Source organism: Leiobunum rupestre, chromosome 1, assembly GCF_980474605.1.
Source record: "Leiobunum rupestre chromosome 1, qqLeiRupe1.1.hap1, whole genome shotgun sequence".
Taxonomy (NCBI): Eukaryota; Metazoa; Arthropoda; class Arachnida; order Opiliones; family Sclerosomatidae; genus Leiobunum; species Leiobunum rupestre.
Window position 1 is genome coordinate 63,975,038 of NC_143384.1, and position 27,017 is coordinate 64,002,054.

General features: G+C 40.2%; 1 protein-coding gene and 25 non-coding genes across 26 annotated transcripts in view; all 26 read left to right on the forward strand.

The window, feature by feature from the left end:
• LOC149964659 (uncharacterized) overlaps positions 1 to 27,017 on the forward strand; it is a 103,321-nt gene that overhangs the window by 71,315 nt on the left and 4,989 nt on the right. The window lies entirely within an intron of this gene.
• On the forward strand, positions 862 to 934 carry TRNAK-CUU (transfer RNA lysine (anticodon CUU)). Its single transcript has one exon. It is a non-coding gene; the product is annotated as a tRNA-Lys (tRNA).
• TRNAK-CUU (transfer RNA lysine (anticodon CUU)) lies at positions 1,892 to 1,964 on the forward strand. The gene has a single exon. It is a non-coding gene; the product is annotated as a tRNA-Lys (tRNA).
• TRNAK-CUU (transfer RNA lysine (anticodon CUU)) lies at positions 2,840 to 2,912 on the forward strand. The gene has a single exon. It is a non-coding gene; the product is annotated as a tRNA-Lys (tRNA).
• Positions 3,788 to 3,860, forward strand: TRNAK-CUU (transfer RNA lysine (anticodon CUU)). Its single transcript has one exon. It is a non-coding gene; the product is annotated as a tRNA-Lys (tRNA).
• TRNAK-CUU (transfer RNA lysine (anticodon CUU)) lies at positions 4,817 to 4,889 on the forward strand. The gene has a single exon. It is a non-coding gene; the product is annotated as a tRNA-Lys (tRNA).
• On the forward strand, positions 5,765 to 5,837 carry TRNAK-CUU (transfer RNA lysine (anticodon CUU)). The gene has a single exon. It is a non-coding gene; the product is annotated as a tRNA-Lys (tRNA).
• On the forward strand, positions 6,875 to 6,947 carry TRNAK-CUU (transfer RNA lysine (anticodon CUU)). Its single transcript has one exon. It is a non-coding gene; the product is annotated as a tRNA-Lys (tRNA).
• Positions 8,147 to 8,219, forward strand: TRNAK-CUU (transfer RNA lysine (anticodon CUU)). The gene has a single exon. It is a non-coding gene; the product is annotated as a tRNA-Lys (tRNA).
• On the forward strand, positions 9,257 to 9,329 carry TRNAK-CUU (transfer RNA lysine (anticodon CUU)). Its single transcript has one exon. It is a non-coding gene; the product is annotated as a tRNA-Lys (tRNA).
• TRNAK-CUU (transfer RNA lysine (anticodon CUU)) lies at positions 10,286 to 10,358 on the forward strand. Its single transcript has one exon. It is a non-coding gene; the product is annotated as a tRNA-Lys (tRNA).
• TRNAK-CUU (transfer RNA lysine (anticodon CUU)) lies at positions 11,396 to 11,468 on the forward strand. Its single transcript has one exon. It is a non-coding gene; the product is annotated as a tRNA-Lys (tRNA).
• Positions 12,506 to 12,578, forward strand: TRNAK-CUU (transfer RNA lysine (anticodon CUU)). The gene has a single exon. It is a non-coding gene; the product is annotated as a tRNA-Lys (tRNA).
• Positions 13,616 to 13,688, forward strand: TRNAK-CUU (transfer RNA lysine (anticodon CUU)). The gene has a single exon. It is a non-coding gene; the product is annotated as a tRNA-Lys (tRNA).
• TRNAK-CUU (transfer RNA lysine (anticodon CUU)) lies at positions 14,726 to 14,798 on the forward strand. Its single transcript has one exon. It is a non-coding gene; the product is annotated as a tRNA-Lys (tRNA).
• TRNAK-CUU (transfer RNA lysine (anticodon CUU)) lies at positions 15,755 to 15,827 on the forward strand. The gene has a single exon. It is a non-coding gene; the product is annotated as a tRNA-Lys (tRNA).
• On the forward strand, positions 16,784 to 16,856 carry TRNAK-CUU (transfer RNA lysine (anticodon CUU)). Its single transcript has one exon. It is a non-coding gene; the product is annotated as a tRNA-Lys (tRNA).
• TRNAK-CUU (transfer RNA lysine (anticodon CUU)) lies at positions 17,814 to 17,886 on the forward strand. Its single transcript has one exon. It is a non-coding gene; the product is annotated as a tRNA-Lys (tRNA).
• On the forward strand, positions 18,924 to 18,996 carry TRNAK-CUU (transfer RNA lysine (anticodon CUU)). Its single transcript has one exon. It is a non-coding gene; the product is annotated as a tRNA-Lys (tRNA).
• Positions 20,034 to 20,106, forward strand: TRNAK-CUU (transfer RNA lysine (anticodon CUU)). Its single transcript has one exon. It is a non-coding gene; the product is annotated as a tRNA-Lys (tRNA).
• TRNAK-CUU (transfer RNA lysine (anticodon CUU)) lies at positions 21,144 to 21,216 on the forward strand. Its single transcript has one exon. It is a non-coding gene; the product is annotated as a tRNA-Lys (tRNA).
• TRNAK-CUU (transfer RNA lysine (anticodon CUU)) lies at positions 22,335 to 22,407 on the forward strand. Its single transcript has one exon. It is a non-coding gene; the product is annotated as a tRNA-Lys (tRNA).
• Positions 23,445 to 23,517, forward strand: TRNAK-CUU (transfer RNA lysine (anticodon CUU)). The gene has a single exon. It is a non-coding gene; the product is annotated as a tRNA-Lys (tRNA).
• On the forward strand, positions 24,636 to 24,708 carry TRNAK-CUU (transfer RNA lysine (anticodon CUU)). Its single transcript has one exon. It is a non-coding gene; the product is annotated as a tRNA-Lys (tRNA).
• Positions 25,746 to 25,818, forward strand: TRNAK-CUU (transfer RNA lysine (anticodon CUU)). Its single transcript has one exon. It is a non-coding gene; the product is annotated as a tRNA-Lys (tRNA).
• TRNAK-CUU (transfer RNA lysine (anticodon CUU)) lies at positions 26,856 to 26,928 on the forward strand. Its single transcript has one exon. It is a non-coding gene; the product is annotated as a tRNA-Lys (tRNA).

Below are 27,017 nucleotides of genomic sequence, written 5' to 3' on the forward strand. Positions count from 1 at the left end.
TCCATATATTAAACTACTTACGTCTGTTCGTCAGGCGTTGTTCAAAATGACATATAGTCAGAGTCCTTTTCGTTGTTACTCGTTGCCCATACTGGAATTTAAATAAAAAATGTTGAATAAAAAACTTTTAATTTTTTTTCTATTGTATAGAAACTGTTTTTCATGTTTTCAAAAAAATGAATCGAACCTAACTTTCTTGGGTGGTCTGATAATTAAAACCACACTTAAAGGCCAACCAATGACGGTTTCCCACGGGAAATTTTGTGTGCTGCATTAAGACCTTAGCCAGTTCTTATGTCGTTATAAAACCTTGTTCAGTTTGGGCTCTCCGAGTGCCCCATACTGACGGCAAAATTCACGCGGTAGTTATATCTCCACAGCCCGATGATCGTCAGAGTCTCCACCCTTATAAAATCCACTAATTTATGCTTCCAAGACGCTGGATAACTAATGGACGCCTCAATTCCTAGTCAGCGCCAGTTGCCAAGGTGGAAACTTTCAATCATAATGACGTTCTTTTTTTAACATATGAATAAAAAGGGCTTTTAATATATTAACAGAAGAAAATGAATAAAAAGAAATTATCCGCAATTTTCAAGAAGATGAGCGCTGGAAGAGCCAGGATAGCTTAGTCGGTAAAGCTTGAGGGTTTTAACCTAAAGAGCCTCTGTTGAAGCAAGAAGATGAGCGCTGGAAGAGCCAGGATAGCTTAGTCGGTAAAGCTTGAGGGTTTTAACCTAAAGAGCCTCTGTTGAAGCCACAGTTTAAGAAGGAAGCCTGTTTGAAGAAAACTAAAATTTTTAAATTTCGTTGTCGGTTTTATTGAATGTTATGACGTTACGATTTTGCCCGCTGAGGGTCGCCCGTGTAGCTCAGTCGGTAGAGCGTTAGGCTCTTAACTTAACGGTCCTGGGTTCGAGCCCCAGTTCGGGTGCTTAACCTTTTGCGGGAAGTTAAGAAACGTTCGACGGATGTGGTTTGCGATAAATTCGTGACCTTGAAAAAAAGCGGAAGTTATTTATTTCCAAATCCATATATTAAACTACTTACGTCTGTTCGCCAGGCGTTGTTCAAAATGACATATAGTCAGAGTCCTTTTCGTTGTTACTCGTTGCCCATACTGGAATTTAAATAAAAAAATGTTGTATAAAAATCTTTTAATTTTTTTTCTATTGCATAGAAACTGTTTTTCATGTTTTCAAAAAAATGAATCGAACCTGACTTTCTTGGGTGGTCTGATAATTAAAACCGCACTTAAAGGCCAACCAATGACGGTTTCCCACGGGAAATTTTGTGTGCTGCATTAAGACCTTAGCCAGTTCTTATGTCGTTATAAAACCTTGTTCAGTTTGGGCTCTCCGAGTGCCCCATACTGACGGCAAAATTCACGCGGTAGTTATATCTCCACAGCCCGATGATCGTCAGAGTTTCGACCCTCATAAAGTCCTCTAATTTATGCTTCCAAGACGCTGGATAACTAATGGACGCCTCAATTCCTAGTCAGCGCCAGTTGCCAAGGTGGAAACTTTCAATCATAATGACGTTCCTTTTTTAACATATGAATAAAAAGGGCTTTTAATATATTAACAGAAGAAAATGAATAAGAAGAAATTATCCGCAATTTTCAAGAAGATGAGCGCTGGAAGAGCCAGGATAGCTTAGTCGGTAAAGCTTGAGGGTTTTAACCTAAAGAGCCACTGTTGAAGCAAGAAGATGAGCGCTGGAAGAGCCAGGATAGCTTAGTCGGTAAAGCTTGAGGGTTTTAACCTAAAGAGCCTCTGTTGAAGCCACAGTTTAAGAAGGAAGCCTGTTTGAAGAAAACTAAAATTTTTAAATTTCGTTGTCGGTTTTATTGAATGTTATGACGTTACGATTTTGCCCGCTGAGGGTCGCCCGTGTAGCTCAGTCGGAAGAGCGTTAGGCTCTTAACCTAACGGTCCTGGGTTCGAGCCCCAGTTCGGGTGCTTAACCTTTTGCGGGAAGTTAAGAAACGTTCGACGGATGTGGTTTGCGATAAATTCGTGACCTTGAAAAAAAGCGGAAGTTATTTATTTCCAAATCCATATATTAAACTACTTACGTCTGTTCGTCAGGCGTTGTTCAAAATGACATATAGTCAGAGTCCTTTTCGTTGTTACTCGTTGCCCATACTGGAATTTAAATAAAAAATGTTGAATAAAAAACTTTTAATTTTTTTTCTATTGTATAGAAACTGTTTTTCATGTTTTCAAAAAAATGAATCGAACCTGACTTTCTTGGGTGGTCTGATAATTAAAACCGCACTTAAAGGCCAACCAATGACGGTTTCCCACGGGAAATTTTGTGTGCTGCATTAAGACCTTAGCCAGTTCTTATGTCGTTATAAAACCTTGTTCAGTTTGGGCTCTCCGAGTGCCCCATACTGACGGCAAAATTCACGCGGTAGTTATATCTCCACAGCCCGATGATCGTCAGAGTCTCCACCCTCATAAAATCCACTAATTTATGCTTCCAAGACGCTGGATAACTAATGGACGCCTCAATTCCTAGTCAGCGCCAGTTGCCAAGGTGGAAACTTTCAATCATAATGACGTTCTTTTTTTAACATATGAATAAAAAGGGCTTTTAATATATTAACAGAAGAAAATGAATAAAAAGAAATTATCCGCAATTTTCAAGAAGATGAGCGCTGGAAGAGCCAGGATAGCTTAGTCGGTAAAGCTTGAGGGTTTTAACCTAAAGAGCCTCTGTTGAAGCCACAGTTTAAGAAGGAAGCCTGTTTGAAGAAAACTAAAATTTTTAAATTTCGTTGTCGGTTTTATTGAATGTTATGACGTTACGATTTTGCCCGCTGAGGGTCGCCCGTGTAGCTCAGTCGGTAGAGCGTTAGGCTCTTAACTTAACGGTCCTGGGTTTGAGCCCCAGTACGGGTGCTTAACCTTTTGCGGGAAGTTAAGAAACGTTCGACGGATGTGGTTTGCGATAAATTCGTGACCTTGAAAAAAGCGGAAGTTATTTATTTCCAAATCCATATATTAAACTACTTACGTCTGTTCGCCAGGCGTTGTTCAAAATGACATATAGTCAGAGTCCTTTTCGTTGTTACTCGTTGCCCATACTGGAATTTAAATAAAAAAATGTTGTATAAAAATCTTTTAATTTTTTTTCTATTGCATAGAAACTGTTTTTCATGTTTTCAAAAAAATGAATCGAACCTGACTTTCTTGGGTGGTCTGATAATTAAAACCGCACTTAAAGGCCAACCAATGACGGTTTCCCACGGGAAATTTTGTGTGCTGCATTAAGACCTTAGCCAGTTCTTATGTCGTTATAAAACCTTGTTCAGTTTGGGCTCTCCGAGTGCCCCATACTGACGGCAAAATTCACGCGGTAGTTATATCTCCACAGCCCGATGATCGTCAGAGTCTCCACCCTCATAAAATCCACTAATTTATGCTTCCAAGACGCTGGATAACTAATGGACGCCTCAATTCTCAATCAGCGCCAGTTGCCAAGGTGGAAACTTTCAATCATAATGACGTTCTTTTTTTAACATATGAATAAAAAGGGCTTTTAATATATTAACAGAAGAAAATGAATAAAAAGAAATTATCCGCAATTTTCAAGAAGATGAGCGCTGGAAGAGCCAGGATAGCTTAGTCGGTAAAGCTTGAGGGTTTTAACCTAAAGAGCCTCTGTTGAAGCCACAGTTTAAGAAGGAAGCCTGTTTGAAGAAAACTAAAATTTTTAAATTTCGTTGTCGGTTTTATTGAATGTTATGACGTTACGATTTTGCCCGCTGAGGGTCGCCCGTGTAGCTCAGTCGGAAGAGCGTTAGGCTCTTAACCTAACGGTCCTGGGTTCGAGCCCCAGTTCGGGTGCTTAACCTTTTGCGGGAAGTTAAGAAACGTTCGACGGATGTGGTTTGCGATAAATTCGTGACCTTGAAAAAAAGCGGAAGTTATTTATTTCCAAATCCATATATTAAACTACTTACGTCTGTTCGTCAGGCGTTGTTCAAAATGACATATAGTCAGAGTCCTTTTCGTTGTTACTCGTTGCCCATACTGGAATTTAAATAAAAAATGTTGAATAAAAAACTTTTAATTTTTTTTCTATTGTATAGAAACTGTTTTTCATGTTTTCAAAAAAATGAATCGAACCTAACTTTCTTGGGTGGTCTGATAATTAAAACCGCACTTAAAGGCCAACCAATGACGGTTTCCCACGGGAAATTTTGTGTGCTGCATTAAGACCTTAGCCAGTTCTTATGTCGTTATAAAACCTTGTTCAGTTTGGGCTCTCCGAGTGCCCCATACTGACGGCAAAATTCACGCGGTAGTTATATCTCCACAGCCCGATGATCGTCAGAGTCTCCACCCTCATAAAATCCACTAATTTATGCTTCCAAGACGCTGGATAACTAATGGACGCCTCAATTCCTAGTCAGCGCCAGTTGCCAAGGTGGAAACTTTCAATCATAATGACGTTCTTTTTTTAACATATGAATAAAAAGGGCTTTTAATATATTAACAGAAGAAAATGAATAAAAAGAAATTATCCGCAATTTTCAAGAAGATGAGCGCTGGAAGAGCCAGGATAGCTTAGTCGGTAAAGCTTGAGGGTTTTAACCTAAAGAGCCTCTGTTGAAGCAAGAAGATGAGCGCTGGAAGAGCCAGGATAGCTTAGTCGGTAAAGCTTGAGGGTTTTAACCTAAAGAGCCTCTGTTGAAGCCACAGTTTAAGAAGGAAGCCTGTTTGAAGAAAACTAAAATTTTTAAATTTCGTTGTCGGTTTTATTGAATGTTATGACGTTACGATTTTGCCCGCTGAGGGTCGCCCGTGTAGCTCAGTCGGTAGAGCGTTAGGCTCTTAACTTAACGGTCCTGGGTTCGAGCCCCAGTTCGGGTGCTTAACCTTTTGCGGGAAGTTAAGAAACGTTCGACGGATGTGGTTTGCGATAAATTCGTGACCTTGAAAAAAAGCGGAAGTTATTTATTTCCAAATCCATATATTAAACTACTTACGTCTGTTCGTCAGGCGTTGTTCAAAATGACATATAGTCAGAGTCCTTTTCGTTGTTACTCGTTGCCCATACTGGAATTTAAATAAAAAATGTTGAATAAAAAACTTTTAATTTTTTTTCTATTGTATAGAAACTGTTTTTCATGTTTTCAAAAAAATGAATCGAACCTAACTTTCTTGGGTGGTCTGATAATTAAAACCACACTTAAAGGCCAACCAATGACGGTTTCCCACGGGAAATTTTGTGTGCTGCATTAAGACCTTAGCCAGTTCTTATGTCGTTATAAAACCTTGTTCAGTTTGGGCTCTCCGAGTGCCCCATACTGACGGCAAAATTCACGCGGTAGTTATATCTCCACAGCCCGATGATCGTCAGAGTCTCCACCCTTATAAAATCCACTAATTTATGCTTCCAAGACGCTGGATAACTAATGGACGCCTCAATTCCTAGTCAGCGCCAGTTGCCAAGGTGGAAACTTTCAATCATAATGACGTTCTTTTTTTAACATATGAATAAAAAGGGCTTTTAATATATTAACAGAAGAAAATGAATAAAAAGAAATTATCCGCAATTTTCAAGAAGATGAGCGCTGGAAGAGCCAGGATAGCTTAGTCGGTAAAGCTTGAGGGTTTTAACCTAAAGAGCCTCTGTTGAAGCCACAGTTTAAGAAGGAAGCCTGTTTGAAGAAAACTAAAATTTTTAAATTTCGTTGTCGGTTTTATTGAATGTTATGACGTTACGATTTTGCCCGCTGAGGGTCGCCCGTGTAGCTCAGTCGGTAGAGCGTTAGGCTCTTAACCTAACGGTCCTGGGTTCGAGCCCCAGTTCGGGTGCTTAACCTTTTGCGGGAAGTTAAGAAACGTTCGACGGATGTGGTTTGCGATAAATTCGTGACCTTGAAAAAAAGCGGAAGTTATTTATTTCCAAATCCATATATTAAACTACTTACGTCTGTTCGCCAGGCGTTGTTCAAAATGACATATAGTCAGAGTCCTTTTCGTTGTTACTCGTTGCCCATACTGGAATTTAAATAAAAAATGTTGTATAAAAATCTTTTAATTTTTTTTCTATTGCATAGAAACTGTTTTTCATGTTTTCAAAAAAATGAATCGAACCTGACTTTCTTGGGTGGTCTGATAATTAAAACCGCACTTAAAGGCCAACCAATGACGGTTTCCCACGGGAAATTTTGTGTGCTGCATTAAGACCTTAGCCAGTTCTTATGTCGTTATAAAACCTTGTTCAGATTGGGCTCTCCGAGTGCCCCATACTGACGGAAAAATTCAAGCGGTAGTTATATCTCCACAGCCCGATGATCGTCAGAGTCTCGACCCTCATAAAGTCCTCTAATTTATGCTTCCAAGACGCTGGATAACTAATGGACGCCTCAATTCCTAGTCAGCGCCAGTTGCCAAGGTGGAAACTTTCAATCATAATGACGTTCTTTTTTTAACATATGAATAAAAAGGGCTTTTAATATATTAACAGAAGAAAATGAATAAAAAGAAATTATCCGCAATTTTCAAGAAGATGAGCGCTGGAAGAGCCAGGATAGCTTAGTCGGTAAAGCTTGAGGGTTTTAACCTAAAGAGCCTCTGTTGAAGCAAGAAGATGAGCGCTGGTAGAGCCAGGATAGCTTAGTCGGTAAAGCTTGAGGGTTTTAACCTAACGAGCCTCTGTTGAAGCAAGAAGATGAGCGCTGGAAGAGCCAGGATAGCTTAGTCGGTAAAGCTTGAGGGTTTTAACCTAAAGAGCCTCTGTTGAAGCCACAGTTTAAGAAGGAAGCCTGTTTGAAGAAAACTAAAATTTTTAAATTTCGTTGTCGGTTTTATTGAATGTTATGACGTTACGATTTTGCCCGCTGAGGGTCGCCCGTGTAGCTCAGTCGGTAGAGCGTTAGGCTCTTAACCTAACGGTCCTGGGTTCGAGCCCCAGTTCGGGTGCTTAACCTTTTGCGGGAAGTTAAGAAACGTTCGACGGATGTGGTTTGCGATAAATTCGTGACCTTGAAAAAAAGCGGAAGTTATTTATTTCCAAATCCATATATTAAACTACTTACGTCTGTTCGCCAGGCGTTGTTCAAAATGACATATAGTCAGAGTCCTTTTCGTTGTTACTCGTTGCCCATACTGGAATTTAAATAAAAAATGTTGTATAAAAATCTTTTAATTTTTTTTCTATTGCATAGAAACTGTTTTTCATGTTTTCAAAAAAATGAATCGAACCTGACTTTCTTGGGTGGTCTGATAATAAAAACCGCACTTAAAGGCCAACCAATGACGGTTTCCCACGGGAAATTTTGTGTGCTGCATTAAGACCTTAGCCAGTTCTTATGTCGTTATAAAACCTTGTTCAGATTGGGCTCTCCGAGTGCCCCATACTGACGGAAAAATTCAAGCGGTAGTTATATCTCCACAGCCCGATGATCGTCAGAGTCTCGACCCTCATAAAGTCCTCTAATTTATGCTTCCAAGACGCTGGATAACTAATGGACGCCTCAATTCCTAGTCAGCGCCAGTTGCCAAGGTGGAAACTTTCAATCATAATGACGTTCTTTTTTTAACATATGAATAAAAAGGGCTTTTAATATATTAACAGAAGAAAATGAATAAAAAGAAATTATCCGCAATTTTCAAGAAGATGAGCGCTGGAAGAGCCAGGATAGCTTAGTCGGTAAAGCTTGAGGGTTTTAACCTAAAGAGCCTCTGTTGAAGCAAGAAGATGAGCGCTGGAAGAGCCAGGATAGCTTAGTCGGTAAAGCTTGAGGGTTTTAACCTAAAGAGCCTCTGTTGAAGCAAGAAGATGAGCGCTGGAAGAGCCAGGATAGCTTAGTCGGTAAAGCTTGAGGGTTTTAACCTAAAGAGCCTCTGTTGAAGCAAGAAGATGAGCGCTGGAAGAGCCAGGATAGCTTAGTCGGTAAAGCTTGAGGGTTTTAACCTAACGAGCCTCTGTTGAAGCAAGAAGATGAGCGCTGGAAGAGCCAGGATAGCTTAGTCGGTAAAGCTTGAGGGTTTTAACCTAAAGAGCCTCTGTTGAAGCCACAGTTTAAGAAGGAAGCCTGTTTGAAGAAAACTAAAATTTTTAAATTTCGTTGTCGGTTTTATTGAATGTTATGACGTTACGATTTTGCCCGCTGAGGGTCGCCCGTGTAGCTCAGTCGGTAGAGCGTTAGGCTCTTAACCTAACGGTCCTGGGTTCGAGCCCCAGTTCGGGTGCTTAACCTTTTGCGGGAAGTTAAGAAACGTTCGACGGATGTGGTTTGCGATAAATTCGTGACCTTGAAAAAAAGCGGAAGTTATTTATTTCCAAATCCATATATTAAACTACTTACGTCTGTTCGCCAGGCGTTGTTCAAAATGACATATAGTCAGAGTCCTTTTCGTTGTTACTCGTTGCCCATACTGGAATTTAAATAAAAAATGTTGTATAAAAATCTTTTAATTTTTTTTCTATTGCATAGAAACTGTTTTTCATGTTTTCAAAAAAATGAATCGAACCTGACTTTCTTGGGTGGTCTGATAATAAAAACCGCACTTAAAGGCCAACCAATGACGGTTTCCCACGGGAAATTTTGTGTGCTGCATTAAGACCTTAGCCAGTTCTTATGTCGTTATAAAACCTTGTTCAGATTGGGCTCTCCGAGTGCCCCATACTGACGGAAAAATTCAAGCGGTAGTTATATCTCCACAGCCCGATGATCGTCAGAGTCTCGACCCTCATAAAGTCCTCTAATTTATGCTTCCAAGACGCTGGATAACTAATGGACGCCTCAATTCCTAGTCAGCGCCAGTTGCCAAGGTGGAAACTTTCAATCATAATGACGTTCTTTTTTTAACATATGAATAAAAAGGGCTTTTAATATATTAACAGAAGAAAATGAATAAAAAGAAATTATCCGCAATTTTCAAGAAGATGAGCGCTGGAAGAGCCAGGATAGCTTAGTCGGTAAAGCTTGAGGGTTTTAACCTAAAGAGCCTCTGTTGAAGCAAGAAGATGAGCGCTGGAAGAGCCAGGATAGCTTAGTCGGTAAAGCTTGAGGGTTTTAACCTAAAGAGCCTCTGTTGAAGCAAGAAGATGAGCGCTGGAAGAGCCAGGATAGCTTAGTCGGTAAAGCTTGAGGGTTTTAACCTAAAGAGCCTCTGTTGAAGCCACAGTTTAAGAAGGAAGCCTGTTTGAAGAAAACTAAAATTTTTAAATTTCGTTGTCGGTTTTATTGAATGTTATGACGTTACGATTTTGCCCGCTGAGGGTCGCCCGTGTAGCTCAGTCGGTAGAGCGTTAGGCTCTTAACCTAACGGTCCTGGGTTCGAGCCCCAGTTCGGGTGCTTAACCTTTTGCGGGAAGTTAAGAAACGTTCGACGGATGTGGTTTGCGATAAATTCGTGACCTTGAAAAAAAGCGGAAGTTATTTATTTCCAAATCCATATATTAAACTACTTACGTCTGTTCGCCAGGCGTTGTTCAAAATGACATATAGTCAGAGTACTTTTCGTTGTTACTCGTTGCCCATACTGGAATTTAAATAAAAAATGTTGTATAAAAATCTTTTAATTTTTTTTCTATTGCATAGAAACTGTTTTTCATGTTTTCAAAAAAATGAATCGAACCTGACTTTCTTGGGTGGTCTGATAATTAAAACCGCACTTAAAGGCCAACCAATGACGGTTTCCCACGGGAAATTTTGTGTGCTGCATTAAGACCTTAGCCAGTTCTTATGTCGTTATAAAACCTTGTTCAGATTGGGCTCTCCGAGTGCCCCATACTGACGGAAAAATTCAAGCGGTAGTTATATCTCCACAGCCCGATGATCGTCAGAGTCTCGACCCTCATAAAGTCCTCTAATTTATGCTTCCAAGACGCTGGATAACTAATGGCCGCCTCAATTTATAGTCAGCGCCAGTTGCCAAGGTGGAAACTTTCAATCATAATGACGTTCCTTTTTTAACATATGAATAAAAAGGGCTTTTAATATATTAACAGAAGAAAATGAATAAAATGAAATTATCCGCAATTTTCAAGAAGATGAGCGCTGGAAGAGCCAGGATAGCTTAGTCGGTGAAGCTTGAGGGTTTTAACTTAAAGAGCCTCTGTTGAAGCAAGAAGATGAGCGCTGGAAGAGCCAGGATAGCTTAGTCGGTAAAGCTTGAGGGTTTTAACCTAAATAGCCTCTGTTGAAGCCACAGTTTAAGAAGGAAGCCTGTTTGAAGAAAACTAAAATTTTTAAATTTCGTTGTCGGTTTTATTGAATGTTATGACGTTACGATTTTGCCCGCTGAGGGTCGCCCGTGTAGCTCAGTCGGTAGAGCGTTAGGCTCTTAACCTAACGGTCCTGGGTTCGAGCCCCAGTTCGGGTGTTTAACCTTTTGCGGGAAGTTAAGAAACGTTCGACGGATGTGGTTTGCGATAAATTCGTGACCTTGAAAAAAAGCGGAAGTTATTTATTTCCAAATCCATATATTAAACTACTTACGTCTGTTCGCCAGGCGTTGTTCAAAATGACATATAGTCAGAGTCCTTTTCGTTGTTACTCGTTGCCCATACTGGAATTTAAATAAAAAATGTTGTATAAAAATCTTTTAATTTTTTTTCTATTGCATAGGAACTGTTTTTCATGTTTTCAAAAAAATGAATCGAACCTGACTTTCTTGGGTGGTCTGATAATTAAAACCGCACTTAAAGGCCAACCAATGACGGTTTCCCACGGGAAATTTTGTGTGCTGCATTAAGACCTTAGCCAGTTCTTATGTCGTTATAAAACCTTGTTCAGATTGGGCTCTCCGAGTGCCCCATACTGACGGAAAAATTCAAGCGGTAGTTATATCTCCACAGCCCGATGATCGTCAGAGTCTCGACCCTCATAAAGTCCTCTAATTTATGCTTCCAAGACGCTGGATAACTAATGGACGCCTCAATTCCTAGTCAGCGCCAGTTGCCAAGGTGGAAACTTTCAATCATAATGACGTTCTTTTTTTAACATATGAATAAAAAGGGCTTTTAATATATTAACAGAAGAAAATGAATAAAAAGAAATTATCCGCAATTTTCAAGAAGATGAGCGCTGGAAGAGCCAGGATAGCTTAGTCGGTAAAGCTTGAGGGTTTTAACCTAAAGAGCCTCTGTTGAAGCAAGAAGATGAGCGCTGGAAGAGCCAGGATAGCTTAGTCGGTAAAGCTTGAGGGTTTTAACCTAAAGAGCCTCTGTTGAAGCAAGAAGATGAGCGTTGGAAGAGCCAAGATAGCTTAGTCGGTAAAGCTTGAGGGTTTTAACCTAAAGAGCCTCTGTTGAAGCCACAGTTTAAGAAGGAAGCCTGTATGAAGAAAACTAAAATTTTTAAATTTCGTTGTCGGTTTTATTGAATGTTATGACGTTACGATTTTGCCCGCTGAGGGTCGCCCGTGTAGCTCAGTCGGTAGAGCGTTAGGCTCTTAACCTAACGGTCCTGGGTTCGAGCCCCAGTTCGGGTGTTTAACCTTTTGCGGGAAGTTAAGAAACGTTCGACGGATGTGGTTTGCGATAAATTCGTGACCTTGAAAAAAAGCGGAAGTTATTTATTTCCAAATCCATATATTAAACTACTTACGTCTGTTCGCCAGGCGTTGTTCAAAATGACATATAGTCAGAGTCCTTTTCGTTGTTACTCGTTGCCCATACTGGAATTTAAATAAAAAATGTTGTATAAAAATCTTTTAATTTTTTTTCTATTGCATAGGAACTGTTTTTCATGTTTTCAAAAAAATGAATCGAACCTGACTTTCTTGGGTGGTCTGATAATTAAAACCGCACTTAAAGGCCAACCAATGACGGTTTCCCACGGGAAATTTTGTGTGCTGCATTAAGACCTTAGCCAGTTCTTATGTCGTTATAAAACCTTGTTCAGATTGGGCTCTCCGAGTGCCCCATACTGACGGAAAAATTCAAGCGGTAGTTATATCTCCACAGCCCGATGATCGTCAGAGTCTCGACCCTCATAAAGTCCTCTAATTTATGCTTCCAAGACGCTGGATAACTAATGGACGCCTCAATTCCTAGTCAGCGCCAGTTGCCAAGGTGGAAACTTTCAATCATAATGACGTTCTTTTTTTAACATATGAATAAAAAGGGCTTTTAATATATTAACAGAAGAAAATGAATAAAAAGAAATTATCCGCAATTTTCAAGAAGATGAGCGCTGGAAGAGCCAGGATAGCTTAGTCGGTAAAGCTTGAGGGTTTTAACCTAAAGAGCCTCTGTTGAAGCAAGAAGATGAGCGCTGGAAGAGCCAGGATAGCTTAGTCGGTAAAGCTTGAGGGTTTTAACCTAAAGAGCCTCTGTTGAAGCAAGAAGATGAGCGTTGGAAGAGCCAAGATAGCTTAGTCGGTAAAGCTTGAGGGTTTTAACCTAAAGAGCCTCTGTTGAAGCCACAGTTTAAGAAGGAAGCCTGTATGAAGAAAACTAAAATTTTTAAATTTCGTTGTCGGTTTTATTGAATGTTATGACGTTACGATTTTGCCCGCTGAGGGTCGCCCGTGTAGCTCAGTCGGTAGAGCGTTAGGCTCTTAACCTAACGGTCCTGGGTTCGAGCCCCAGTTCGGGTGTTTAACCTTTTGCGGGAAGTTAAGAAACGTTCGACGGATGTGGTTTGCGATAAATTCGTGACCTTGAAAAAAAGCGGAAGTTATTTATTTCCAAATCCATATATTAAACTACTTACGTCTGTTCGCCAGGCGTTGTTCAAAATGACATATAGTCAGAGTCCTTTTCGTTGTTACTCGTTGCCCATACTGGAATTTAAATAAAAAATGTTGTATAAAAATCTTTTAATTTTTTTTCTATTGCATAGGAACTGTTTTTCATGTTTTCAAAAAAATGAATCGAACCTGACTTTCTTGGGTGGTCTGATAATTAAAACCGCACTTAAAGGCCAACCAATGACGGTTTCCCACGGGAAATTTTGTGTGCTGCATTAAGACCTTAGCCAGTTCTTATGTCGTTATAAAACCTTGTTCAGATTGGGCTCTCCGAGTGCCCCATACTGACGGAAAAATTCAAGCGGTAGTTATATCTCCACAGCCCGATGATCGTCAGAGTCTCGACCCTCATAAAGTCCTCTAATTTATGCTTCCAAGACGCTGGATAACTAATGGACGCCTCAATTCCTAGTCAGCGCCAGTTGCCAAGGTGGAAACTTTCAATCATAATGACGTTCTTTTTTTAACATATGAATAAAAAGGGCTTTTAATATATTAACAGAAGAAAATGAATAAAAAGAAATTATCCGCAATTTTCAAGAAGATGAGCGCTGGAAGAGCCAGGATAGCTTAGTCGGTAAAGCTTGAGGGTTTTAACCTAAAGAGCCTCTGTTGAAGCAAGAAGATGAGCGCTGGAAGAGCCAGGATAGCTTAGTCGGTAAAGCTTGAGGGTTTTAACCTAAAGAGCCTCTGTTGAAGCAAGAAGATGAGCGTTGGAAGAGCCAAGATAGCTTAGTCGGTAAAGCTTGAGGGTTTTAACCTAAATAGCCTCTGTTGAAGCCACAGTTTAAGAAGGAAGCCTGTTTGAAGAAAACTAAAATTTTTAAATTTCGTTGTCGGTTTTATTGAATGTTATGACGTTACGATTTTGCCCGCTGAGGGTCGCCCGTGTAGCTCAGTCGGTAGAGCGTTAGGCTCTTAACCTAACGGTCCTGGGTTCGAGCCCCAGTTCGGGTGCTTAACCTTTTGCGGGAAGTTAAGAAACGTTCGACGGATGTGGTTTGCGATAAATTCGTGACCTTGAAAAAAAGCGGAAGTTATTTATTTCCAAATCCATATATTAAACTACTTACGTCTGTTCGCCAGGCGTTGTTCAAAATGACATATAGTCAGAGTCCTTTTCGTTGTTACTCGTTGCCCATACTGGAATTTAAATAAAAAATGTTGTATAAAAATCTTTTAATTTTTTTTCTATTGCATAGAAACTGTTTTTCATGTTTTCAAAAAAATGAATCGAACCTGACTTTCTTGGGTGGTCTGATAATTAAAACCGCACTTAAAGGCCAACCAATGACGGTTTCCCACGGGAAATTTTGTGTGCTGCATTAAGACCTTAGCCAGTTCTTATGTCGTTATAAAACCTTGTTCAGATTGGGCTCTCCGAGTGCCCCATACTGACGGAAAAATTCAAGCGGTAGTTATATCTCCACAGCCCGATGATCGTCAGAGTCTCGACCCTCATAAAGTCCTCTAATTTATGCTTCCAAGACGCTGGATAACTAATGGACGCCTCAATTTATAGTCAGCGCCAGTTGCCAGGGTGGAAACTTTCAATCATAATGACGTTCCTTTTTTAACATATGAATAAAAAGGGCTTTTAATATATTAACAGAAGAAAATGAATAAAATGAAATTATCCGCAATTTTCAAGAAGATGAGCGCTGGAAGAGCCAGGATAGCTTAGTCGGTGAAGCTTGAGGGTTTTAACTTAAAGAGCCTCTGTTGAAGCAAGAAGATGAGCGCTGGAAGAGCCAGGATAGCTTAGTCGGTAAAGCTTGAGGGTTTTAACCTAAAGAGCCTCTGTTGAAGCAAGAAGATGAGCGCTGGAAGAGCCAGGATAGCTTAGTCGGTAAAGCTTGAGGGTTTTAACCTAAAGAGCCTCTGTTGAAGCCACAGTTTAAGAAGGAAGCCTGTTTGAAGAAAACTAAAATTTTTAAATTTCGTTGTCGGTTTTATTGAATGTTATGACGTTACGATTTTGCCCGCTGAGGGTCGCCCGTGTAGCTCAGTCGGTAGAGCGTTAGGCTCTTAACCTAACGGTCCTGGGTTCGAGCCCCAGTTCGGGTGTTTAACCTTTTGCGGGAAGTTAAGAAACGTTCGACGGATGTGGTTTGCGATAAATTCGTGACCTTGAAAAAAAGCGGAAGTTATTTATTTCCAAATCCATATATTAAACTACTTACGTCTGTTCGCCAGGCGTTGTTCAAAATGACATATAGTCAGAGTCCTTTTCGTTGTTACTCGTTGCCCATACTGGAATTTAAATAAAAAATGTTGTATAAAAATCTTTTAATTTTTTTTCTATTGCATAGGAACTGTTTTTCATGTTTTCAAAAAAATGAATCGAACCTGACTTTCTTGGGTGGTCTGATAATTAAAACCGCACTTAAAGGCCAACCAATGACGGTTTCCCACGGGAAATTTTGTGTGCTGCATTAAGACCTTAGCCAGTTCTTATGTCGTTATAAAACCTTGTTCAGATTGGGCTCTCCGAGTGCCCCATACTGACGGAAAAATTCAAGCGGTAGTTATATCTCCACAGCCCGATGATCGTCAGAGTCTCGACCCTCATAAAGTCCTCTAATTTATGCTTCCAAGACGCTGGATAACTAATGGACGCCTCAATTCCTAGTCAGCGCCAGTTGCCAAGGTGGAAACTTTCAATCATAATGACGTTCTTTTTTTAACATATGAATAAAAAGGGCTTTTAATATATTAACAGAAGAAAATGAATAAAAAGAAATTATCCGCAATTTTCAAGAAGATGAGCGCTGGAAGAGCCAGGATAGCTTAGTCGGTAAAGCTTGAGGGTTTTAACCTAAAGAGCCTCTGTTGAAGCAAGAAGATGAGCGCTGGAAGAGCCAGGATAGCTTAGTCGGTAAAGCTTGAGGGTTTTAACCTAAAGAGCCTCTGTTGAAGCCACAGTTTAAGAAGGAAGCCTGTTTGAAGAAAACTAAAATTTTTAAATTTCGTTGTCGGTTTTATTGAATGTTATGACGTTACGATTTTGCCCGCTGAGGGTCGCCCGTGTAGCTCAGTCGGTAGAGCGTTAGGCTCTTAACTTAACGGTCCTGGGTTCGAGCCCCAGTTCGGGTGCTTAACCTTTTGCGGGAAGTTAAGAAACGTTCGACGGATGTGGTTTGCGATAAATTCGTGACCTTGAAAAAAAGCGGAAGTTATTTATTTCCAAATCCATATATTAAACTACTTACGTCTGTTCGTCAGGCGTTGTTCAAAATGACATATAGTCAGAGTCCTTTTCGTTGTTACTCGTTGCCCATACTGGAATTTAAATAAAAAATGTTGAATAAAAAACTTTTAATTTTTTTTCTATTGTATAGAAACTGTTTTTCATGTTTTCAAAAAAATGAATCGAACCTAACTTTCTTGGGTGGTCTGATAATTAAAACCACACTTAAAGGCCAACCAATGACGGTTTCCCACGGGAAATTTTGTGTGCTGCATTAAGACCTTAGCCAGTTCTTATGTCGTTATAAAACCTTGTTCAGTTTGGGCTCTCCGAGTGCCCCATACTGACGGCAAAATTCACGCGGTAGTTATATCTCCACAGCCCGATGATCGTCAGAGTCTCCACCCTTATAAAATCCACTAATTTATGCTTCCAAGACGCTGGATAACTAATGGACGCCTCAATTCCTAGTCAGCGCCAGTTGCCAAGGTGGAAACTTTCAATCATAATGACGTTCTTTTTTTAACATATGAATAAAAAGGGCTTTTAATATATTAACAGAAGAAAATGAATAAAAAGAAATTATCCGCAATTTTCAAGAAGATGAGCGCTGGAAGAGCCAGGATAGCTTAGTCGGTAAAGCTTGAGGGTTTTAACCTAAAGAGCCTCTGTTGAAGCAAGAAGATGAGCGCTGGAAGAGCCAGGATAGCTTAGTCGGTAAAGCTTGAGGGTTTTAACCTAAAGAGCCTCTGTTGAAGCCACAGTTTAAGAAGGAAGCCTGTTTGAAGAAAACTAAAATTTTTAAATTTCGTTGTCGGTTTTATTGAATGTTATGACGTTACGATTTTGCCCGCTGAGGGTCGCCCGTGTAGCTCAGTCGGTAGAGCGTTAGGCTCTTAACTTAACGGTCCTGGGTTCGAGCCCCAGTTCGGGTGCTTAACCTTTTGCGGGAAGTTAAGAAACGTTCGACGGATGTGGTTTGCGATAAATTCGTGACCTTGAAAAAAAGCGGAAGTTATTTATTTCCAAATCCATATATTAAACTACTTACGTCTGTTCGCCAGGCGTTGTTCAAAATGACATATAGTCAGAGTCCTTTTCGTTGTTACTCGTTGCCCATACTGGAATTTAAATAAAAAAATGTTGTATAAAAATCTTTTAATTTTTTTTCTATTGCATAGAAACTGTTTTTCATGTTTTCAAAAAAATGAATCGAACCTGACTTTCTTGGGTGGTCTGATAATTAAAACCGCACTTAAAGGCCAACCAATGACGGTTTCCCACGGGAAATTTTGTGTGCTGCATTAAGACCTTAGCCAGTTCTTATGTCGTTATAAAACCTTGTTCAGTTTGGGCTCTCCGAGTGCCCCATACTGACGGCAAAATTCACGCGGTAGTTATATCTCCACAGCCCGATGATCGTCAGAGTTTCGACCCTCATAAAGTCCTCTAATTTATGCTTCCAAGACGCTGGATAACTAATGGACGCCTCAATTCCTAGTCAGCGCCAGTTGCCAAGGTGGAAACTTTCAATCATAATGACGTTCCTTTTTTAACATATGAATAAAAAGGGCTTTTAATATATTAACAGAAGAAAATGAATAAGAAGAAATTATCCGCAATTTTCAAGAAGATGAGCGCTGGAAGAGCCAGGATAGCTTAGTCGGTAAAGCTTGAGGGTTTTAACCTAAAGAGCCACTGTTGAAGCAAGAAGATGAGCGCTGGAAGAGCCAGGATAGCTTAGTCGGTAAAGCTTGAGGGTTTTAACCTAAAGAGCCTCTGTTGAAGCCACAGTTTAAGAAGGAAGCCTGTTTGAAGAAAACTAAAATTTTTAAATTTCGTTGTCGGTTTTATTGAATGTTATGACGTTACGATTTTGCCCGCTGAGGGTCGCCCGTGTAGCTCAGTCGGAAGAGCGTTAGGCTCTTAACCTAACGGTCCTGGGTTCGAGCCCCAGTTCGGGTGCTTAACCTTTTGCGGGAAGTTAAGAAACGTTCGACGGATGTGGTTTGCGATAAATTCGTGACCTTGAAAAAAAGCGGAAGTTATTTATTTCCAAATCCATATATTAAACTACTTACGTCTGTTCGCCAGGCGTTGTTCAAAATGACATATAGTCAGAGTCCTTTTCGTTGTTACTCGTTGCCCATACTGGAATTTAAATAAAAAATGTTGTATAAAAATCTTTTAATTTTTTTTCTATTGCATAGGAACTGTTTTTCATGTTTTCAAAAAAATGAATCGAACCTGACTTTCTTGGGTGGTCTGATAATTAAAACCGCACTTAAAGGCCAACCAATGACGGTTTCCCACGGGAAATTTTGTGTGCTGCATTAAGACCTTAGCCAGTTCTTATGTCGTTATAAAACCTTGTTCAGATTGGGCTCTCCGAGTGCCCCATACTGACGGAAAAATTCAAGCGGTAGTTATATCTCCACAGCCCGATGATCGTCAGAGTCTCGACCCTCATAAAGTCCTCTAATTTATGCTTCCAAGACGCTGGATAACTAATGGACGCCTCAATTCCTAGTCAGCGCCAGTTGCCAAGGTGGAAACTTTCAATCATAATGACGTTCTTTTTTTAACATATGAATAAAAAGGGCTTTTAATATATTAACAGAAGAAAATGAATAAAAAGAAATTATCCGCAATTTTCAAGAAGATGAGCGCTGGAAGAGCCAGGATAGCTTAGTCGGTAAAGCTTGAGGGTTTTAACCTAAAGAGCCTCTGTTGAAGCAAGAAGATGAGCGCTGGAAGAGCCAGGATAGCTTAGTCGGTAAAGCTTGAGGGTTTTAACCTAAAGAGCCTCTGTTGAAGCAAGAAGATGAGCGTTGGAAGAGCCAAGATAGCTTAGTCGGTAAAGCTTGAGGGTTTTAACCTAAATAGCCTCTGTTGAAGCCACAGTTTAAGAAGGAAGCCTGTTTGAAGAAAACTAAAATTTTTAAATTTCGTTGTCGGTTTTATTGAATGTTATGACGTTACGATTTTGCCCGCTGAGGGTCGCCCGTGTAGCTCAGTCGGTAGAGCGTTAGGCTCTTAACCTAACGGTCCTGGGTTCGAGCCCCAGTTCGGGTGCTTAACCTTTTGCGGGAAGTTAAGAAACGTTCGACGGATGTGGTTTGCGATAAATTCGTGACCTTGAAAAAAAGCGGAAGTTATTTATTTCCAAATCCATATATTAAACTACTTACGTCTGTTCGCCAGGCGTTGTTCAAAATGACATATAGTCAGAGTCCTTTTCGTTGTTACTCGTTGCCCATACTGGAATTTAAATAAAAAATGTTGTATAAAAATCTTTTAATTTTTTTTCTATTGCATAGAAACTGTTTTTCATGTTTTCAAAAAAATGAATCGAACCTGACTTTCTTGGGTGGTCTGATAATTAAAACCGCACTTAAAGGCCAACCAATGACGGTTTCCCACGGGAAATTTTGTGTGCTGCATTAAGACCTTAGCCAGTTCTTATGTCGTTATAAAACCTTGTTCAGATTGGGCTCTCCGAGTGCCCCATACTGACGGAAAAATTCAAGCGGTAGTTATATCTCTACAGCCCGATGATCGTCAGAGTCTCGACCCTCATAAAGTCCTCTAATTTATGCTTCCAAGACGCTGGATAACTAATGGACGCCTCAATTTATAGTCAGCGCCAGTTGCCAGGGTGGAAACTTTCAATCATAATGACGTTCCTTTTTTAACATATGAATAAAAAGGGCTTTTAATATATTAACAGAAGAAAATGAATAAAATGAAATTATCCGCAATTTTCAAGAAGATGAGCGCTGGAAGAGCCAGGATAGCTTAGTCGGTGAAGCTTGAGGGTTTTAACTTAAAGAGCCTCTGTTGAAGCAAGAAGATGAGCGCTGGAAGAGCCAGGATAGCTTAGTCGGTAAAGCTTGAGGGTTTTAACCTAAAGAGCCTCTGTTGAAGCAAGAAGATGAGCGCTGGAAGAGCCAGGATAGCTTAGTCGGTAAAGCTTGAGGGTTTTAACCTAAAGAGCCTCTGTTGAAGCCACAGTTTAAGAAGGAAGCCTGTTTGAAGAAAACTAAAATTTTTAAATTTCGTTGTCGGTTTTATTGAATGTTATGACGTTACGATTTTGCCCGCTGAGGGTCGCCCGTGTAGCTCAGTCGGTAGAGCGTTAGGCTCTTAACCTAACGGTCCTGGGTTCGAGCCCCAGTTCGGGTGTTTAACCTTTTGCGGGAAGTTAAGAAACGTTCGACGGATGTGGTTTGCGATAAATTCGTGACCTTGAAAAAAAGCGGAAGTTATTTATTTCCAAATCCATATATTAAACTACTTACGTCTGTTCGCCAGGCGTTGTTCAAAATGACATATAGTCAGAGTCCTTTTCGTTGTTACTCGTTGCCCATACTGGAATTTAAATAAAAAATGTTGTATAAAAATCTTTTAATTTTTTTTCTATTGCATAGGAACTGTTTTTCATGTTTTCAAAAAAATGAATCGAACCTGACTTTCTTGGGTGGTCTGATAATTAAAACCGCACTTAAAGGCCAACCAATGACGGTTTCCCACGGGAAATTTTGTGTGCTGCATTAAGACCTTAGCCAGTTCTTATGTCGTTATAAAACCTTGTTCAGATTGGGCTCTCCGAGTGCCCCATACTGACGGAAAAATTCAAGCGGTAGTTATATCTCCACAGCCCGATGATCGTCAGAGTCTCGACCCTCATAAAGTCCTCTAATTTATGCTTCCAAGACGCTGGATAACTAATGGACGCCTCAATTCCTAGTCAGCGCCAGTTGCCAAGGTGGAAACTTTCAATCATAATGACGTTCTTTTTTTAACATATGAATAAAAAGGGCTTTTAATATATTAACAGAAGAAAATGAATAAAAAGAAATTATCCGCAATTTTCAAGAAGATGAGCGCTGGAAGAGCCAGGATAGCTTAGTCGGTAAAGCTTGAGGGTTTTAACCTAAAGAGCCTCTGTTGAAGCAAGAAGATGAGCGCTGGAAGAGCCAGGATAGCTTAGTCGGTAAAGCTTGAGGGTTTTAACCTAAAGAGCCTCTGTTGAAGCAAGAAGATGAGCGTTGGAAGAGCCAGGATAGCTTAGTCGGTAAAGCTTGAGGGTTTTAACCTAAATAGCCTCTGTTGAAGCCACAGTTTAAGAAGGAAGCCTGTTTGAAGAAAACTAAAATTTTTAAATTTCGTTGTCGGTTTTATTGAATGTTATGACGTTACGATTTTGCCCGCTGAGGGTCGCCCGTGTAGCTCAGTCGGTAGAGCGTTAGGCTCTTAACCTAACGGTCCTGGGTTCGAGCCCCAGTTCGGGTGCTTAACCTTTTGCGGGAAGTTAAGAAACGTTCGACGGATGTGGTTTGCGATAAATTCGTGACCTTGAAAAAAAGCGGAAGTTATTTATTTCCAAATCCATATATTAAACTACTTACGTCTGTTCGCCAGGCGTTGTTCAAAATGACATATAGTCAGAGTCCTTTTCGTTGTTACTCGTTGCCCATACTGGAATTTAAATAAAAAATGTTGTATAAAAATCTTTTAATTTTTTTTCTATTGCATAGAAACTGTTTTTCATGTTTTCAAAAAAATGAATCGAACCTGACTTTCTTGGGTGGTCTGATAATTAAAACCGCACTTAAAGGCCAACCAATGACGGTTTCCCACGGGAAATTTTGTGTGCTGCATTAAGACCTTAGCCAGTTCTTATGTCGTTATAAAACCTTGTTCAGATTGGGCTCTCCGAGTGCCCCATACTGACGGAAAAATTCAAGCGGTAGTTATATCTCTACAGCCCGATGATCGTCAGAGTCTCGACCCTCATAAAGTCCTCTAATTTATGCTTCCAAGACGCTGGATAACTAATGGACGCCTCAATTTATAGTCAGCGCCAGTTGCCAGGGTGGAAACTTTCAATCATAATGACGTTCCTTTTTTAACATATGAATAAAAAGGGCTTTTAATATATTAACAGAAGAAAATGAATAAAATGAAATTATCCGCAATTTTCAAGAAGATGAGCGCTGGAAGAGCCAGGATAGCTTAGTCGGTGAAGCTTGAGGGTTTTAACTTAAAGAGCCTCTGTTGAAGCAAGAAGATGAGCGCTGGAAGAGCCAGGATAGCTTAGTCGGTAAAGCTTGAGGGTTTTAACCTAAAGAGCCTCTGTTGAAGCAAGAAGATGAGCGCTGGAAGAGCCAGGATAGCTTAGTCGGTAAAGCTTGAGGGTTTTAACCTAAAGAGCCTCTGTTGAAGCAAGAAGATGAGCGTTGGAAGAGCCAGGATAGCTTAGTCGGTAAAGCTTGAGGGTTTTAACCTAAATAGCCTCTGTTGAAGCCACAGTTTAAGAAGGAAGCCTGTTTGAAGAAAACTAAAATTTTTAAATTTCGTTGTCGGTTTTATTGAATGTTATGACGTTACGATTTTGCCCGCTGAGGGTCGCCCGTGTAGCTCAGTCGGTAGAGCGTTAGGCTCTTAACCTAACGGTCCTGGGTTCGAGCCCCAGTTCGGGTGCTTAACCTTTTGCGGGAAGTTAAGAAACGTTCGACGGATGTGGTTTGCGATAAATTCGTGACCTTGAAAAAAAGCGGAAGTTATTTATTTCCAAATCCATATATTAAACTACTTACGTCTGTTCGCCAGGCGTTGTTCAAAATGACATATAGTCAGAGTCCTTTTCGTTGTTACTCGTTGCCCATACTGGAATTTAAATAAAAAATGTTGTATAAAAATCTTTTAATTTTTTTTCTATTGCATAGAAACTGTTTTTCATGTTTTCAAAAAAATGAATCGAACCTGACTTTCTTGGGTGGTCTGATAATTAAAACCGCACTTAAAGGCCAACCAATGACGGTTTCCCACGGGAAATTTTGTGTGCTGCATTAAGACCTTAGCCAGTTCTTATGTCGTTATAAAACCTTGTTCAGATTGGGCTCTCCGAGTGCCCCATACTGACGGAAAAATTCAAGCGGTAGTTATATCTCTACAGCCCGATGATCGTCAGAGTCTCGACCCTCATAAAGTCCTCTAATTTATGCTTCCAAGACGCTGGATAACTAATGGACGCCTCAATTTATAGTCAGCGCCAGTTGCCAGGGTGGAAACTTTCAATCATAATGACGTTCCTTTTTTAACATATGAATAAAAAGGGCTTTTAATATATTAACAGAAGAAAATGAATAAAATGAAATTATCCGCAATTTTCAAGAAGATGAGCGCTGGAAGAGCCAGGATAGCTTAGTCGGTGAAGCTTGAGGGTTTTAACTTAAAGAGCCTCTGTTGAAGCAAGAAGATGAGCGCTGGAAGAGCCAGGATAGCTTAGTCGGTAAAGCTTGAGGGTTTTAACCTAAAGAGCCTCTGTTGAAGCAAGAAGATGAGCGCTGGAAGAGCCAGGATAGCTTAGTCGGTAAAGCTTGAGGGTTTTAACCTAAAGAGCCTCTGTTGAAGCCACAGTTTAAGAAGGAAGCCTGTTTGAAGAAAACTAAAATTTTTAAATTTCGTTGTCGGTTTTATTGAATGTTATGACGTTACGATTTTGCCCGCTGAGGGTCGCCCGTGTAGCTCAGTCGGTAGAGCGTTAGGCTCTTAACCTAACGGTCCTGGGTTCGAGCCCCAGTTCGGGTGCTTAACCTTTTGCGGGAAGTTAAGAAACGTTCGACGGATGTGGTTTGCGATAAATTCGTGACCTTGAAAAAAAGCGGAAGTTATTTATTTCCAAATCCATATATTAAACTACTTACGTCTGTTCGCCAGGCGTTGTTCAAAATGACATATAGTCAGAGTCCTTTTCGTTGTTACTCGTTGCCCATACTGGAATTTAAATAAAAAATGTTGTATAAAAATCTTTTAATTTTTTTTCTATTGCATAGAAACTGTTTTTCATGTTTTCAAAAAAATGAATCGAACCTGACTTTCTTGGGTGGTCTGATAATTAAAACCGCACTTAAAGGCCAACCAATGACGGTTTCCCACGGGAAATTTTGTGTGCTGCATTAAGACCTTAGCCAGTTCTTATGTCGTTATAAAACCTTGTTCAGATTGGGCTCTCCGAGTGCCCCATACTGACGGAAAAATTCAAGCGGTAGTTATATCTCTACAGCCCGATGATCGTCAGAGTCTCGACCCTCATAAAGTCCTCTAATTTATGCTTCCAAGACGCTGGATAACTAATGGACGCCTCAATTTATAGTCAGCGCCAGTTGCCAGGGTGGAAACTTTCAATCATAATGACGTTCCTTTTTTAACATATGAATAAAAAGGGCTTTTAATATATTAACAGAAGAAAATGAATAAAATGAAATTATCCGCAATTTTCAAGAAGATGAGCGCTGGAAGAGCCAGGATAGCTTAGTCGGTGAAGCTTGAGGGTTTTAACTTAAAGAGCCTCTGTTGAAGCAAGAAGATGAGCGCTGGAAGAGCCAGGATAGCTTAGTCGGTAAAGCTTGAGGGTTTTAACCTAAAGAGCCTCTGTTGAAGCAAGAAGATGAGCGCTGGAAGAGCCAGGATAGCTTAGTCGGTAAAGCTTGAGGGTTTTAACCTAAAGAGCCTCTGTTGAAGCAAGAAGATGAGCGTTGGAAGAGCCAGGATAGCTTAGTCGGTAAAGCTTGAGGGTTTTAACCTAAATAGCCTCTGTTGAAGCCACAGTTTAAGAAGGAAGCCTGTTTGAAGAAAACTAAAATTTTTAAATTTCGTTGTCGGTTTTATTGAATGTTATGACGTTACGATTTTGCCCGCTGAGGGTCGCCCGTGTAGCTCAGTCGGTAGAGCGTTAGGCTCTTAACCTAACGGTCCTGGGTTCGAGCCCCAGTTCGGGTGCTTAACCTTTTGCGGGAAGTTAAGAAACGTTCGACGGATGTGGTTTGCGATAAATTCGTGACCTTGAAAAAAAGCGGAAGTTATTTATTTCCAAATCCATATATTAAACTACTTACGTCTGTTCGCCAGGCGTTGTTCAAAATGACATATAGTCAGAGTCCTTTTCGTTGTTACTCGTTGCCCATACTGGAATTTAAATAAAAAATGTTGTATAAAAATCTTTTAATTTTTTTTCTATTGCATAGAAACTGTTTTTCATGTTTTCAAAAAAATGAATCGAACCTGACTTTCTTGGGTGGTCTGATAATTAAAACCGCACTTAAAGGCCAACCAATGACGGTTTCCCACGGGAAATTTTGTGTGCTGCATTAAGACCTTAGCCAGTTCTTATGTCGTTATAAAACCTTGTTCAGATTGGGCTCTCCGAGTGCCCCATACTGACGGAAAAATTCAAGCGGTAGTTATATCTCTACAGCCCGATGATCGTCAGAGTCTCGACCCTCATAAAGTCCTCTAATTTATGCTTCCAAGACGCTGGATAACTAATGGACGCCTCAATTTATAGTCAGCGCCAGTTGCCAGGGTGGAAACTTTCAATCATAATGACGTTCCTTTTTTAACATATGAATAAAAAGGGCTTTTAATATATTAACAGAAGAAAATGAATAAAATGAAATTATCCGCAATTTTCAAGAAGATGAGCGCTGGAAGAGCCAGGATAGCTTAGTCGGTGAAGCTTGAGGGTTTTAACTTAAAGAGCCTCTGTTGAAGCAAGAAGATGAGCGCTGGAAGAGCCAGGATAGCTTAGTCGGTAAAGCTTGAGGGTTTTAACCTAAAGAGCCTCTGTTGAAGCAAGAAGATGAGCGCTGGAAGAGCCAGGATAGCTTAGTCGGTAAAGCTTGAGGGTTTTAACCTAAAGAGCCTCTGTTGAAGCCACAGTTTAAGAAGGAAGCCTGTTTGAAGAAAACTAAAATTTTTAAATTTCGTTGTCGGTTTTATTGAATGTTATGACGTTACGATTTTGCCCGCTGAGGGTCGCCCGTGTAGCTCAGTCGGTAGAGCGTTAGGCTCTTAACCTAACGGTCCTGGGTTCGAGCCCCAGTTCGGGTGCTTAACCTTTTGCGGGAAGTTAAGAAACGTTCGACGGATGTGGTTTGCGATAAATTCGTGACCTTGAAAAAAAGCGGAAGTTATTTATTTCCAAATCCATATATTAAACTACTTACGTCTGTTCGCCAGGCGTTGTTCAAAATGACATATAGTCAGAGTCCTTTTCGTTGTTACTCGTTGCCCATACTGGAATTTAAATAAAAAATGTTGTATAAAAATCTTTTAATTTTTTTTCTATTGCATAGAAACTGTTTTTCATGTTTTCAAAAAAATGAATCGAACCTGACTTTCTTGGGTGGTCTGATAATAAAAACCGCACTTAAAGGCCAACCAATGACGGTTTCCCACGGGAAATTTTGTGTGCTGCATTAAGACCTTAGCCAGTTCTTATGTCGTTATAAAACCTTGTTCAGATTGGGCTCTCCGAGTGCCCCATACTGACGGAAAAATTCAAGCGGTAGTTATATCTCCACAGCCCGATGATCGTCAGAGTCTCGACCCTCATAAAGTCCTCTAATTTATGCTTCCAAGACGCTGGATAACTAATGGACGCCTCAATTCCTAGTCAGCGCCAGTTGCCAAGGTGGAAACTTTCAATCATAATGACGTTCTTTTTTTAACATATGAATAAAAAGGGCTTTTAATATATTAACAGAAGAAAATGAATAAAAAGAAATTATCCGCAATTTTCAAGAAGATGAGCGCTGGAAGAGCCAGGATAGCTTAGTCGGTGAAGCTTGAGGGTTTTAACTTAAAGAGCCTCTGTTGAAGCAAGAAGATGAGCGCTGGAAGAGCCAGGATAGCTTAGTCGGTAAAGCTTGAGGGTTTTAACCTAAAGAGCCTCTGTTGAAGCAAGAAGATGAGCGCTGGAAGAGCCAGGATAGCTTAGTCGGTAAAGCTTGAGGGTTTTAACCTAAAGAGCCTCTGTTGAAGCCACAGTTTAAGAAGGAAGCCTGTTTGAAGAAAACTAAAATTTTTAAATTTCGTTGTCGGTTTTATTGAATGTTATGACGTTACGATTTTGCCCGCTGAGGGTCGCCCGTGTAGCTCAGTCGGTAGAGCGTTAGGCTCTTAACCTAACGGTCCTGGGTTCGAGCCCCAGTTCGGGTGCTTAACCTTTTGCGGGAAGTTAAGAAACGTTCGACGGATGTGGTTTGCGATAAATTCGTGACCTTGAAAAAAAGCGGAAGTTATTTATT